Source organism: Pan troglodytes, chromosome 14, assembly GCF_028858775.2.
Source record: "Pan troglodytes isolate AG18354 chromosome 14, NHGRI_mPanTro3-v2.0_pri, whole genome shotgun sequence".
Classification (NCBI taxonomy): domain Eukaryota; kingdom Metazoa; phylum Chordata; class Mammalia; order Primates; family Hominidae; genus Pan; species Pan troglodytes.
This window is the reverse complement of record NC_072412.2, coordinates 111,346,175-111,361,780: the sequence shown is the minus strand read 5'-3', so window position 1 is coordinate 111,361,780 and position 15,606 is coordinate 111,346,175. Positions and strand designations below refer to the sequence as shown.

Genomic DNA, 15,606 nt, shown 5'->3' with positions numbered 1-15,606 from the left:
GTGAGAACATGCGGTGTTTGGTTTTTTGTCCTTGCGATAGTTTGCTGAGGAGAATGATGGTTTCCAACTTCATCCATGTCCCTAAAAAGGACATGAACTCATCCTTTTTTATGGCTGCATAGTATTTCATGGTGTATATGTGCCACATTTTCTTAATCCAGTCTATCATTGTTGGACATTTGGGTTGGTTCCAAGTCTTTGCTATTGTGAATAGTGCCACAATAAACATATGTGTGCATGTGTCTTTATAGCAGCATGACTTATAATCCTTTGGGTATATAGCCAGTAATGGGATGGCTGGGTCAAATGGTATTTCTAGTTCTAGATCCCTGAGGAATCGCCACACTGACTTCCACAATGGTTGAACTAGTTTACAGTCCCACCAACAGTGTAAAAGTGTTCCTATTTCTCTACATCCTCTCCAGCACCTGTTGTTTCCTGACTTTTTAATGATAGCCATTCTAACTGGTATAAGACAGTATCTCATTGTGGTTTTGATTTGCATTTCTCTGATGGCCAGTGATGATGAGCATTTTTTCATGTGTCTTTTGGCTGCATGAATGTCTTCTTTTGAGAAGTGTCTGTTCATATCCTTCGCCCCCTTGTTGATGGGGTTGTTTGTTTATTTCTTGTAAGTTTGTTTGAGTTCATTGTAGATTCTGGATATTAGCCCTTTGTCAGATGAGTAGATTGCAAAAAGTTTCTCCCATTCTGTAGGTTGCCTGTTCACTCTGATGGTAGTTTCTTTTGCTGTGCAGAAGCTCTTTAGTTTAATTAGATCTCATTTGTCAATTTTGGCTTTTGTTGCCATTGCTTTTGGTGTTTTAGACATGAAGTCTTTGCCTATGCCTATGTCCTGAATGGTATTGCCTAGGTTTTCTTCCAGGGTTTTTATGGTTTTAGGTCTAACATTTAAGTCTTTAATCTATCTTGAATTAATTTTTGTATAAGGTGTAAGGAAGGGATCCAGTTTCAGCTTTCTACGTATGGCTAGCCAGTTTTCCCAGCATCATTTATTAAATAAGGAATCCTTTCCCCATTTCTTGTTTTTGTCAGGTTTGTCAAAGATCAGATGGTTGTAGATGTGTGGTATTATTTCTGAGGCCTCTGTTCTGTTCCATTGGTCTCTATCTCTGTTTTGGTACCAGTACCATGCTGTTTTGGTTACTGTAGCCTTGTAGTATAGTTTGAAGTCAGGTAGCGTGATGCCTCCAGCTTTGTTCTTTTGGCTTAGTATTGACTTGGCAATGTGGGCTCTCTTTTGGTTCCATATGAACTTTAAGGTAGTTTTTTCCAATTCTGTGAAGAAAGTCATTGGTAGCTTGATGGATATGAAGGACCTCTTCAAGGAGAACTACAAACCACTGCTCAATGAAATAAAAGAGGATACAAACAAATGGAAGAACATTCCATGCTCATTGGTGGGAAGAATCAATATTGTCAAAATGGCCATACTGCCCAAGGTAATTTGTTTACTTTTTCATTCAATACAGACTATCTCCATTTAGCAGACATAATGTTCTCACTTACAGGACAAATTTTCTCAAAGTTCAACAGATTTTTCTGGAAAGGAAAGAATGATGAGTAGGAGTTTATAATAAAAATCATAACACAACATAAATATGAAGTGATTTTTTGAAGATAATGATTAAACGAATATCTATCAATTGCTCAGCTTTAGCTATAGATGTGCAGGCTACAAATAAATGCTAAAAAATTTAAATAATTATTTTTTGATTAAAAACTACTTTCTTCAAGCAGGGTGGTAAAAAAGAAAAATCTTAGTAAATTTTGGTTTTATTCTCTGATTCTTCTGCACCAGGCAGCATTGAAATCAATGCTATTTCAAACACCATGTTAAACACGTAAACAGTCTGCTATGCAAAACCATTAAAATCACAGTGGCATTATTCAGATATTTCATGACTTTGCAAGTGTATTTAGGGATACAGAAGTAAGTAAGGGGGAGGTATAAGGATAAGGTTCACCTTTAAACTAACATATACACAGTTGACCCTTGAACAGTGCAGGGGCTAGGAGTGCTCACTCATTCATGATTGGAAATCTGAATATAGATTTAGACTCCCCCAAAACTTATCTACTAGTCTACTGTTTACTGGAAACCTTAATGATAATATAAACAGCCAATTAACACATATTTTTTATATTGCATGTATTAAATACTGCACTCTTACAATGGAGAAAAGAAAATTGCATTAAGAAAATCATTAGGAAGAGAAAATATATTTAATATTTATTACATGGAAGTAGATCATCATAAAGGTCTTCATCCTTGTGGTCTTCATGTTGGGTGGGCTGAAGAGGAGGAAGAAGAGAAGGGGTTGGTTTTGCTATCTCAGGGGTGGCAGTTCATCTGTGAGGTTTTTTCAAATTATTGCAAATCTCCAAAACTTTTCCAATACACCTATTGAAAAAAATTTACATGTAAGTAGACCCACACCATTCAAACTCATGCTGTTCAAGGATCAACCGCCCTGTAGTTTAACAAAATATTTCTTTTGTTTTCTCTTTTTTAAATAAACCTTGAAAACTATTACCCTACAATTTGATGTAAAAGTCAAAGAAAATAATCTAATGAAAACTAAATTCAATTAAATTTAATTTTAAAGAAATAGAGTATTTGCTGTCAGATTTAAGGAGTAGAGTAACTTAGAATTAAACTAGACAGTAGCAGGGTCTTAGGGCAGTAACATCAAACTACAAAACAAAGTTTCTGAAGGATAGCATTTTGGGCAAATAAAACATTTGGTCTGTTCAATTCCCTTTAAATTAGGCTCATTCATGATACATCTGATTGCTCTGAACATTTCAGTTAACGGAGCATGAGAGGAGCAAGGCTATTTCTTTTTGACCAGTAACCAAAGCTTCTTTGGGAATCCCTCCGAGAGGCTTCACTCATCTACGAGGCCTTGGGGAAAGTCAGGAGTGTGCAGCTTTCAGAAGCTGTGACCTTGAAAGAGCCCAGAAAAGGGGGCAGAAGAAGCAACTTATTGGAAGCAAAACAAGCAGCAGAACAAAAACTAAACTAACAAAATTGCATGCCAGATCTATTCACTCTTTTGAAAGTTTAGAACTTTAGCTGGTAAGATACATTTGGTTCAAATTCCTGTTTTCCTTAGAGTTAGAATTTTCCTTTTTTGTGTGTGTTCACTGAACACAGGCCTCCTCCATCCCAGGAATCTGAATAATCAACTGCAAAGACACTTAATTATTTTCCAAATTGTAGGTCACTCTAGCCAGGTAGTTCTGCTGTAGATCACTTTCTGTTGCTGCAACCCAACAGTAACAGCAGGGAAATACGTGCTGAGGGTTTTGTAGAAGAAGCAGTAGACAGATTAAGACTGGATTTTGAACCATAATGTCAATTCAAAGACTTCAGTTTCGAACACAGACTAAGCAATTCTGATGCTTCCTAATGGCCTGAGCTCCTAACTTTAGAGTTCTTCGAACGTTGGCTGGGTTCTTCCATTAGGCTGGAATTGGAGGAACCCTGAGGTTTCCAGCAACCAATAAAGGGGTTTGAAAAAAATACCTAGAAACTGCAAAAATTATAGATCTACAATCAAATATTCACATCAAGTGTATTTAGGTGGAATCAGAAACATATTTTTAAGACATCTTCAGGTGATTCTGATGTTTAATATAGAAATCTTCCCATGATTAAGTGTCTATGGAGATTATTGTATTAGTCTGTTCTCACACTGCTATGAGTAAATACCCGAGACTGGGTAATTTTTAAAGGAAAGAGGTTTAATTGACTCACAGTTTTGCAGGACTGGGGAGGCCTCAGGGAACTTACAATCATGGCAGAAGGGGAAGCAACCACATCCTTCTTCACATGGCAGCAGGAAGGAGAAGTGCAGAGTGAAGGAGAAAAAAGACCCTTATAAAACCATCAGATCTTGTGAGAACTCACTCACTATCATGATAACAGCATGGGGGGACCACTTCCTTGCTGTAATCACCTCCCATGAGGTCCCTCCCACAACACATGGATATTACAATTCAAATTACTATTCAAGATGGGATTTGGGTGAGAACACAGAGCCAGACCATAATAAAGATTATATATAATCTGTCTATATTTTGTATATAACCCGTATATCTTTATCTCCAAAATATATATACATGTGTCATCAATATATAATCTATCATATGCTAAATCTCTATCTATATTTCTATCTAATCAATGCCATATATCTTTCTTTAGCTTTTCTTTACAAAGGTGGCACTTCTTATTTCCTCAGGCTACCTATGATGAATTTAGCACAGAAGATATGCAAAGACAGAACTAATTTTTGCTCCTATGAGAAGGTTTGGAATAATAATTATATTCTCCTGCAGAAGTTATTACTATGCACTTACTATGGCCATAGGATAGGTTTGATGAAATTGCAAATCTGATGAAGTTACATTTCATGATAGACTGCAGTAAGCCTTAAAAAGATATTCTCCACTTTTACTTTCTATTCTCACATATTCAACCCAAAGTTAACCCTCAAAACTGGGAAAAGCTTTATGGCAACAACAGAGGTCCCCATAGAAGTGGAATGTCACCCATCTGGGGGCCAGCCTGCCAAGGTTGGCTGCAGGAAACACCTTTCCTCATATCCACATAAATCACTGGCCCTTCTGGTGGTCCCAGGTGTCCCTCTGAGGAAATATCTGCCTAGTCTTTTATTTGACTTCAGGAATATGGCCTTCCCTCATTTCCTTGGCTGAGAATCTAATGTCTAAACCATATATTCTGAGATCCCTATTGGTCTTGTTTTTGAACTCTCTTGTTCTTAGTCTTTCATTAAAGGTTGACCTAGCACCACTGATTTTGCAACCAAGCTTTATGATATTCTGCTTCCTTTCTGAATCTACACATCCTAAAATATTCACTCAATTATTTACAGTTCTGCCATCTAGCTACCTGAAACACACATGCCCTCGTCACTAATCATACCTCTTTCCTTTGGAGCACACATGCATTGTATTAGCACCTTGAACAACCCACTTCAAGTTGTCTTCTCCTAATTTAAGACTCATGATACCTGGTTCCTTCTATGCCTTTGAGGATGTGCTATTCTTACCACCTTTTCCACTCATGAAAATTTTTCTCTTGTTCACACCAGTCTTTTTGTTGTTGTTGTTCAAACTATTAACTCTTAGCTCAGGGCTGTAAGAAAACTCCTGCCACAGACTATTTGATTAGTGAAACAAGCACACTCTATACTCTGTTTTCTTAGTTTCCTTTTTTATCCCTGTATTTCTCAATATTATTTGACCTTGAAGCTGCCATTCTGCCTGCAGATTATTTCTAAGTTGCTGACACCATTATATGCAATCAAAACAGACAAGGTGAAATAGCTTAGCCCCAGTCATGACTCGTATTATGCCTCTTGTTCTTCACATAGCCATGAATAAGCCTACTTACATAGTTGATGCATGTTAGTATCTATTTGACATTACTAGTAAATCAATCATGTCACATGTATTTATTAAAATAGCTTTAATTGTACGCACTCTGTCCCACAATCTACCTTCAAACAAGACACTTTTCCCTGCCCAATACAATAGGGAGACAAGGATTAGCAAACCTAAAATAACAGAGTATTGTAATATTTAATGTAATACAAATATTCATGAAATAATGGGCGATAAACTAAAATTGCAATCAAATTTAGTGGACAAGACAATCTAGGAAGACCAAAGGATTCAAGGAAAGCTATATGGACAAGTGAGAAATAAAACCAGGGTTTTTTTTGCAAATTTTTTTTGATATCTTGTAATTTGGTAGAGAGATTGTTATGATAGGTGCAAATCTTTGTTTTGTGTTTTTCCTAGAGTTGCTGTACTCCTCTTGCACAGCCTTGCTACCATTATCCCAAGGCAGCTGTCCTTAGCATTTCCACGATATCTGACCTTAGAAAAACTCTGGGGGCATGGGAATATCACGGGCAAGTGGCCTTGGGAGTCTCTCCCTTGGGACATTTTTGATCTTCCTGATCCTTTTTTAATTTAATAATAAGGCACATAAAAACTACCTGGACATTTGTTAACATCAAGATCCCCATCACAACCACAAATATTCTAATATTTTGGGTTTTGGTTGAAATCTCCAAATCAGTACTTTTAATTCTGATACTGAGGGTCTACGACTCTTTGAACAAACACCACACATTGGATAAACTTCTAATCACCATGTTCGTTCCTGGTTTGTAACATGCTTTATTAGTGTACTTGACCTTCAAGTCTGGCCAGAAATCTCGTCATTATTATCTTTAATTGTATGTGTTATCACTACTTGCAGCAGTTTCTCCCAGGTCTTTTAAATAGAAGAATAGGGCAATATTTTCTATGTGTTTCACAGACTCTGGCAACCGTGACTCTGTTGAGTGTTCTGCTCAGAACAAGGGTTCCATCTCTGAAGATGACTGGAACATAGTGGAGTTAAACAAGTGAACGTGACTCTCAGCTTGTAGGTTGCCTCAGAATCAGAGTAAGAATTTGCCTAAAGCTTAAGAATCTCCAGCAGGGGCTGGGCATGGTGACTCACGTCTGTAATCCCAGCACTTTGGGAGGCAGAGGCGGGCGGATCATGAGGTCAGGAGATGGAGACCATCCTGGCTAACACAGTGAAACCCCGTCTCTACTAAAAAAATACAAAAAAATTAGCCTGGCCTGCTGGCGGGCGCCTGTAGTCCCAGCTACTCGGGAGGCTGAGGCAGAAGAATGGCGTGAACCCGGGAGGAGGAGCTTGCAGTGAGCCAAGATCGTGCCAATGCACTCCAGCCTGGGCGACAAAGCGAGACTCAGTCTCAATAAATAAATAAATAAATATAAATAAATAAATAAATAAATAAATCTCCAGTAGGAGGTTAGTATGTATATACATCCCTTCCCCAGATAAGCTTGGGAAATAAGAATATAAGTTTGGAAAATGACACAACTAGAATGAAGAGACTCAGACATACAAGGAACTACTGATGTTTTCTACTTTTACTGCTTTTATTTTGCATCCTTTTATCTAAAACAAATCATCAGTGCTATTGAAAAGAAATCACCGTGGATGCTGCTGAAACACAGCTGGTGGCAGGGGTATGGATGAAGAGCCAGACTGTAATAATTTAGGCTTTACAAGAAACCGTAGACAAAAGTAAATGAGTGAGTAACTGTTTGCTTATGAAACTTTATTGTAGCACCACCCGCAAGTCTTTAGACCGTAGTTTGCTGACCTCTTGTCTAGAGTTGGACAGCCAACATCCTGAGAAAACTGCTATATTCTAACTTATTCCCCATATATTTTATTCCTCCCTAGAATAAAAATAGGGAATAGACTCACTTTTAAAATCATATATTTATTAAAAACATGCTACAGAAAGTTCATTTATTCATTCATTCTTCAACACTTTATTGAACATCAACCATATGCTGGGTGCATGGACCTTTTGTCCCTCGTCTGATTCTGGCTAGTTTCTTTTTTTATTATACTTTAAGTTCTGAGATACATGTGCAGAACATGCAGGTTTGTTACATAGGTGTACACGTGTGATGGTGGTTTGCTGTACCCATCAACCCGTCGTCTACATTAGGTATTTCTCCTAATGCTATCCCTACCCTAGCCCCCCACCCCAGGACAGGCTCCAGTGTGTGATGTTCCCCTCCCTGTATCAATGTGTTCTCATTGTTCAACTCCCACTTATGAGTGAGAGCATGTGGTATTTGATTTTCTGTTCCCATGTTAGTTTGCTGAGAATGATGGTTTCCAGCTTCATCCATGTCCCTGCAAAGGACATAAACTCATCCTTTTTTTTTTTTTTTTTTTTTTGAGACAGTCTCACTTTGTTGCCCAGGCTGGAGTGCAGTGGTGCCATCTCAGCTCACTGCAACCTCTGCCTCTCAGGTTCAAGCTATTCTCATGCCTCAGCCTCCTGAGTAGCTGAGACTATAGGCATGTGCCACCATGCCCAGCTAATTTTTGTATTTTTAGTAGAGACGGGGTTTCACCATATTGGTCAGGATGGTGTCGCTCTCCTGACCTCATGATCTGCCCACCTCGGCTTCCCAAAGTGCCGGGATTATAGGCATGAGCCACTGTGCCCCGCCAAACTCATCCTTTTTTATGGCTGCATAGTATTCCATGGTGTATATTTGCCACATTTTCTTTATCCAGTCTATCACTGATGGGAATTAGGGTTGGTTCCAAGTCTTTGCCATTGTGAATAGTGCTGCAGTAAACATACGTGTGCATGTGTCTTTATAGTAGAATGATTTATAATCCTTTGGGCATAAACCCAGTAATGGGAATGCTGGGTCAAATGCTATTTCTGGTTCTAGATCCTTGAGGAATCACCACACTGTCTTCCACAATGGTTGAACTAATTTACACTTCCACCAACAGTGTAAAAGTGTTCCTGTTTCTCTACATCATCTCCAGTGTCTGTTGTTTCCTGACTTTTTAATGATCGCCATCCTAACTGACATGAGATGGTACCTCATTGTGGTTTTGATTTGCATTTCTCTAATGACCAGTGATGATGAGCTTTTTTTTTCATATGTTTGTTGGTCGCATAAATGTCTTCTTTTGAGAAGTGTCTGTTCATATCCTTTGCCCACTTTCTGGCTATCTTCTTACTAATTGTGAGAACCTAGTTAACATCTTTGAGTGTTAGCTTGGGATGATGACAGATAAATTAAAAGGAGATTTGTATGAGGGATTTTAGCAGTGGCTACACTGTCATCTCACCTTCGGTTTGTAGTGAGTTCCCAGTTCTTTGTGAGCTTGAACATATGAAACAGATGACATTTAAACTAAATGAATACCTTTATGCTTATCAATGGCCTTTCTGTTTTGTTCCATTTTAACCAGTAGTTTTGGGGGCTTTTCCATTGTTACCTACATAACTATATCACTAAGATTGTAAAGAAGAAACTGCCAGATTCTTCCTAATATCATTTATAACACCTTATAGAGGGCATAGCCCAAATTAGACCTTCAACAAATATTTGAGGAATGGATTAATGTTTACTGTTTTAATCTATTGGGATGATATCAAATTCAAGGTCTCTGAAGCAAAATGTGATCAATAGCCTACTTTGATAAGCATAACACATGTTCTCATTTCTTAATTGGTGTGTTTATTTTCATAGTTTTAAAAATCTTGTTCATTTTGCAAAATATATGGTGAGAAAAATGGCTATGAAATATGATCTTGACAGAGCAAGGATAGACCTAAATGATATATTGATTTTTTCATTAAATTTCTAGTAAAGCAGACAAAATACATTCACTATCATTAACTACTCATAGAAAAATGAGAACAGAAAAGGTGAAAATGGGACATATTAAGAAATTTGATGATTTGGAAGATATGTAATAGTTGATTCCATTTCAGTATAGAAAACTTCTATGCCTCTCTCTTATAATGCTTGTTGTGGAAATGTTCTTATATGATACAGAACAGATTGTATTTTGTTTTTTGTAGAGTTGATCAATTGGACAAGCAATTTATTTTCTGAAAATGAAGTAAAATCTATTTAAACCTTAATGAACGTAAGGCCCAATCTTTACATTCTACCTGAGGTAGATATACACACATTTTAAAAAATGAATCATTAAAGTGGAATGTATAACATAGAAGTAATCTTTGTTGATATAGAAAAATAAGTAGATTGATGATCACATTCTGTTGGATTGATGGTCACATTCTGTTGAATGAGCACATTCATAAACACTCTGATGCTCAGGTTCTCTCATTATTTTTCTTGCAGGAGATGGATGTCAAACCAATCTTCCACAAATCTCACCTGAGGTTAGGTTTAAGCAGGATTCATTCTTTGTGAAGTGAACAGTTTTTGATGGGTTGTAAAGAGCTTTAATTTCCTTTTTAGATTTCCAGCAGTAATTGGCAGAAATAACACATTCTTCTCATAATTATATTTATATCTCTGTAGTTCCTAAATGGTATTTATTATATTTCCTTCTCAGGAGGGATTTTTTTTTCTTCCCTAAATACACTCGAACAATAGGTCAAAAGCTAGGAACAATTAAAAAACCCCATTTGATATAATTTCTTACAACAATGCTTCCCTTTCCACATCTTTATCATCGTTTTTACCAATGATGATGGAAGAAAAGTGGAGTACCATTTCCTGTGGCTTCTTCATTAACTGGCTCACACTAAAATTAAGGGCAATTGTACTGTTGTCTACACTGACCTCTGGAATAAAGTTCAATGTGGACATAACTCTTTTAAAACCATTTTTTTAAAGTTTACTGTACTTTCTTTTTTATTATTATTATTATACTTTAAGTTTTAGGGTCCATGTGCACAATGTGCAGGTTAGTTACATATGTATACATGTGCGATGCTGGTGTGCTGCACCCATTAACTCGTCATTTAGCATTAGGTGTATCTCCTAATGCTATCCCTCCCCACCTCCCCCGACCCCACAACAGTCCCCAGAGTGTGATGTTCCCCTTCCTGTGTCTGTGTGTTCTCATTGTTCAATTCCCATCTATGAGTGAGAACATGCGGTGTTTGGTTTTTTGTCCTTGCAATAGTTTACTGAGAATGATGGTTTCCAATTTCATCCATGTCCCTACAAAGGACATGAACTCATCCTTTTTTATGGCTGCATAGTATTCCATGGTGTATATGTGCCACATTTTCTTAATCCAGTCTATCATTGTTGGACATTTGGGTTGGTTCCAAGTCTTTGCTATTGTGAATACTGCCACAACAAACATATGTGTGCATGTGTCTTTCTAGCAGCATGATTTATAGTCCTTTGGGCATATACCCAGTAATGGGATGGCCGGGTCAAATGGTATTTCTAGTTCTAGATCCCCGAGGAATTGCCACACTGACTTCCACAATGGTTGAACTAGTTTACAATCCCACCAACAGTGTAAAAGTGTTCCTATTTCTCCACATCCTCTCCAGCACCTGTTGTTTCCTGACTTTTTAATGATTGCCATTCTAACTGGTGTGAGATGGTATCTCATTGTGGTTTTGATTTGCATTTCTCTGATGGCCAGTGATGATGAGCATTTTTTCATGTGTCTTTTGGCTGCATAAATGTCTTCTTTTGAAAAGTGTCTGTTCATATCCTTTGCCCACTTTTTGATGGGGTTGTTTGTTTTTTTCTTGTAAATTTGTTTGAGTTCATTGTAGATTCTGGATATTAGCCCTTTGTCAGATGAGTAGGTTGCGAAAATTTTCTCCCATTTTGTAGGTTGCCTGTTCACTCTGATGGTAGTTTCTTTCGCTGTGCAGAAGCTCTTTAGTTTAATTAGTTTCTTTCTTTCATTGTTTCAAAATGCACACATTCCCCAAAGTATTTCCAGAATTTGAGTGTCTGTCTCTTCATATGTGACTTGTCCTACTGAAGGGCTCCGGGGAGTAGGAGCTCTGATGAACTCTTACACATAATATATTCAGGACAAACGTCAGAGGGCAATATGGCCAATTCATCAAAGTATACAATGTGCATATCTTTTTACCCTGCAATTCCACCTATGGAAATTTATCTTGCTGGAACATAAACATAAGTGGCATAGATATATCTGTAAGGATGGTCATTAAAGTATTTCAATGGCAAAAGGGGGAGCCATGCCAACTCTATAGCAGTAGAAGGAGGGTTAAATAAATGATGGCGTATCCAAACAATGGACTACTAGGTAGGCGTTTTAAAAGTCCAGGTAAAATAGGGAAAGGAGGTCTTCACAGAACATTAAGTAGAGAAAGTAACTTAATGAGAAAACATACAGGATACAAACTAAAAATGCTCCAAGGGCCTAGCCAGGTAACATCAGGGCAGATGTGACCCAAGACAGCTATTGTCCTGCGTTCTTCTTGGCAGAAGGAGAAGGCTGGGTGAACTGATCTAAACGTCCTCCCAGTGCCCACCAGTTGTTGCCATGCAGGTACCAGTGCCCTGTTTTGTCAGATATTTAGATTTTTCTAAAGAAGGGAAGTAGATTCAGGTATTAATGTATATTCTTGGGTGTGTGTTTAATGTTTTCATTTCATTTAAATGCTTTCAGATACAGTGTTAGCCAAGCAAAATATGTGTGTAGGCAAATCTTGGCCAGGCCACGATTTGTTACTCCTGCTGTCTAGACATTGAAAAATGTAGAAAGTTATACATCTAATCATGACACTGATAAGTTCTGCAGAGTAGGTTTGGAAATCAGATGACAAAATGGCATTGTAATTTATACACTCCTATATTGTTTGATCTTGTTTCACTGCATGTACATACATGGTATATTTTCTGTGTTCATGCTATTAAAAAAATCCCATAAAGTCCCATGTTCTAAGGAGAAAAAGTAATTTTGGGTTTAGGCACCATCTCTATCTTTGTGACTTAGGCAATTTACTCCAACTTTCTATAACTCAATTTCTTCATTTGCATAAGGGGGATAAAAAGGTTTGCCTTGTGTATTGGTAAGAATTATGTAAGATGATATTTACAAGTGCTCTGTATGTAGTTCTTGCTTTGTGAATGTTCAAACCAACCATTATTTGGTCATGCCAAGAAGCAAGTGAAGGGTGAGAAGAGACTATTTTAAATTAAGATTGTTAAAATGTTTTTCTTCATTCAGCTGGCAATGAATACCAAAATGTGTATCTACACTCAAGAAAGATTTGTCTACATTAAAGATTAAGTAGTTCCATAATTGTTTTCTTAACATAACTAGGGACTTGGGAATTATTACTAATCTTTTTATTTGCTCTTTCAGTAAATCATTTCAATTATCCTTTGCTCTTTAAGAAGTTACCCTAATTTGGCCGGGCGGGGTGGTTCATGCCTGTAATCCCAGCACTTTGGGAGGCTGAGGCAGGTGGATCATGAGGTCAGGAGATCGAGACCATCCTGTGAATGGTGAGACCCCGTCTCTACTAAAAATACAAAAAATTAGCCTGGTGTGGTGGCGGGCGCCTGTAAACCCAGCTACTCAGGAGGCTGAGGCAGGAGAATGGCATGAACCCAGGAGGTGGAGCTTGTAGTGAGCTGAGATCGTGCCATTGCACTCCAGCCTGGGAGACAGAGCAAGACTCTGTCTCAAAAAAAAAAAGAAGTTACCCTAATTTAATACTGGGTAAAAAGCAGTGTAGTATATATCATTTAAAATGTTTAAAATTGCAGCCATGGCATTGTCAGTTTTCTGGAGGTGTGAGAGAGGCTTTCTTTATTAAAGAATCTGGTCCCCTTAAACATTTTCAAGTTCAAGTGAGTTATCAAAAACAGAAAAAAAAATAAGGTTGGAAGCTTCTTAATATAAGGGAAATAACCTGATTTTGAATAGAGACATTTTTTTCTCAGTGAAACGAAAATGCAATTTAAGAAATTAATATAATTATTTTTGTACATAAAAATAACCCCTTAACACTACTTCCCACCTATTGCTTTAACCTAGAAAAGTCTTCCTGTGAATTTTATTTTCCATAATGACACTAATATCCATCTGAAGGAGAAGAAAAACGACAACAACAACAAAAAGACAATATGAGTATTGCTCTTTGCAAGAAATCCAGAAGAAATTTTGAAAAACAAAGGACAATTTACACACAAACACGCACAGCCTCAAAAACAGAAACAAATACACAAAATGTAAGGCTACCTGCAATTAATCAATCAGATATTTTTAAAACATCCAGTGAAATTCTAATGGTGGGAGTTTAAATATTATGTAACAAGATCTATCACTTTACCTCGGCCACAAAAGAATATGGACTTTTCCACACGAGAAATATTACCTGTTCATTCACACTTATTACGTTTTTGTGGAAGTTGTGAAATTGCAAAAACTTGTGATATAGTGAAAAGTTTCCTTAAGTGTCCTTAGGAAACACCTCAGCTCTCCAGATAAGCCTCCTGCAAAACAATTGCATTGGGGTGCTGTCCTGGGGGCCCACAGGGTTCCTGACTTCGGAGCCAATGCCACCGTTGCTAGGCAATTACTTATGCTGTGTCATGTCCCCTGAGAGTACCCTCCGCCCTGTAGCCTTCAATCTTTCTGTCAGAAAATGAGCAAGGCTTTGAAACCAGAGCATCATGAGACTGCATTCTGAATCCACCTCTTACTGGGTTCGTGGCCTACAGAGATGAGGACTTTACACCCTCTGACACCAAGTTCCCTGATCTAGGAAACTGGCTCATAATTCCCACCTTGTAAGGTTGTTTTAAGTGTTTTTAAAAAATACACATAAAGTCTTTGTTGTATTGTAGCTGCTCGATAGAAAGTATTACTGTATCATTGTTGCTATAATACGTAAGAGTACATTAAGCCACATTTAATTCTTCTATTGGACAAATATTGTCATTTTAAATACTATATTAATGCAGTTTTAAATGTCAGTTGCTAAGAACTTACGGCCAAGTATGGCTATTAATATACATAGAGGCCAGGTGCTCTTGCTCACGCCTGTAATCCCAGCACTTTGGGAGGCCGAGGCAGGCGGATCACGAGGTCGAGAGTTTGAGACCATCCTGGCCGACATGGTGAAACCCTGTCTCTACTAAAAATACAAAAATTAGCTGGGTGTGGTGGTGCATGCCTGTAGTCCCAGCTACTCGGGGGGCTGAGGCAGGAGAATCCCTTGAACCCAGGAGGCAGAGGTTGCAGTGAGCCGAGATCGCGCCACCGCACTCCAGCGTGGCGACACTGTGAGACTCTGTCTCAAATATGTATATACATACACACATAGAAGAGCAGAGGTTCATTAGGTTCAGACAGTAGTTGGAAGGAGTCCAAAAAGACTAAATTGAAAGAGGTAAAGAAACTAGCGGAAAGGACTGTGAGCTCATTCCATCATCTTAAGAATGATAAAATAAAAACAACTAACAAATATTTAATCATTTTACATGAGACATAATTCTAACTGCTTTGCGATATTAATTTATTTAATCATCCCAGCAAGCTTATATTGTGATTTATATTATCATACCTATTCTACAGCTGAAATAAAAATTAGGCAGCAAGAAGTTCATTTATTCATGCATAATGGTGGAAATAACAGCAAGATTCTTACTCGCATGAAACTTACATCATATCTGGACATAAAGACAAACACAGAAACAACAGCAACAAAATACATATATATAATGTTTGCAGGAGGTAAGTTAATGGAGGAGAAAGAAAGTAGAATGAGGACTCAAGAGGGTGATGAGGGTGCCACAGCATCAAGGCTGGCCAATGAATGCTGCCCTGCTACTAAGGCAAAACTTGAATAAAAGCCAGAATCATAAGAGGGGACAAACTGAGCAGATGCCATAATGAAGAGCATTGTGGGCAAAGGGAAGCACATGTGCGAAGACCCCAAGGTGAAGTCTGTCTGCAGAGGGCAAGAAGTTCACGTGGCTGGAGCAGAGTGAGAGAGTTTGTAGCAAAGACTGAGATCAGGTGAGAATTTAAGGCAGAGTCTTAAATTCATTGAAGGATTGGGAATTTTATTTTGAGTAAGATGATGAACCATTGAAGGCTTTGGGGCAAAATAGACATTCAACCCAACATTAAAATGATAACAGGTTGTGTATGACATTGTAATGGTGGACACATGTCATTATCCATTTGCTAAAACCTATAGG

The 15,606-nt window shown here is 37.8% G+C and overlaps 1 protein-coding gene across 2 annotated transcripts in view; it reads right to left on the bottom strand.

The window, feature by feature from the left end:
• Positions 1-2,230: 2,230 nt before the first annotated feature.
• The window catches only part of LOC101057441 (uncharacterized), a 45,869-nt gene continuing 32,493 nt past the window's right edge, over positions 2,231-15,606 (bottom strand). Inside the window, exons 5-6 of one of the 2 annotated variants that reach the window (XM_063792310.1) lie at positions 3,821-3,853; positions 2,231-2,425 (exon numbers count right to left, since the gene is read on the bottom strand). The gene's annotated coding sequence lies outside the window, so the exon portion shown is untranslated. Of the gene's footprint in view, positions 2,426-3,784; positions 3,854-15,606 lie in introns of both variants that reach the window. The other variant, XR_010150557.1, reaches the window with a different exon arrangement.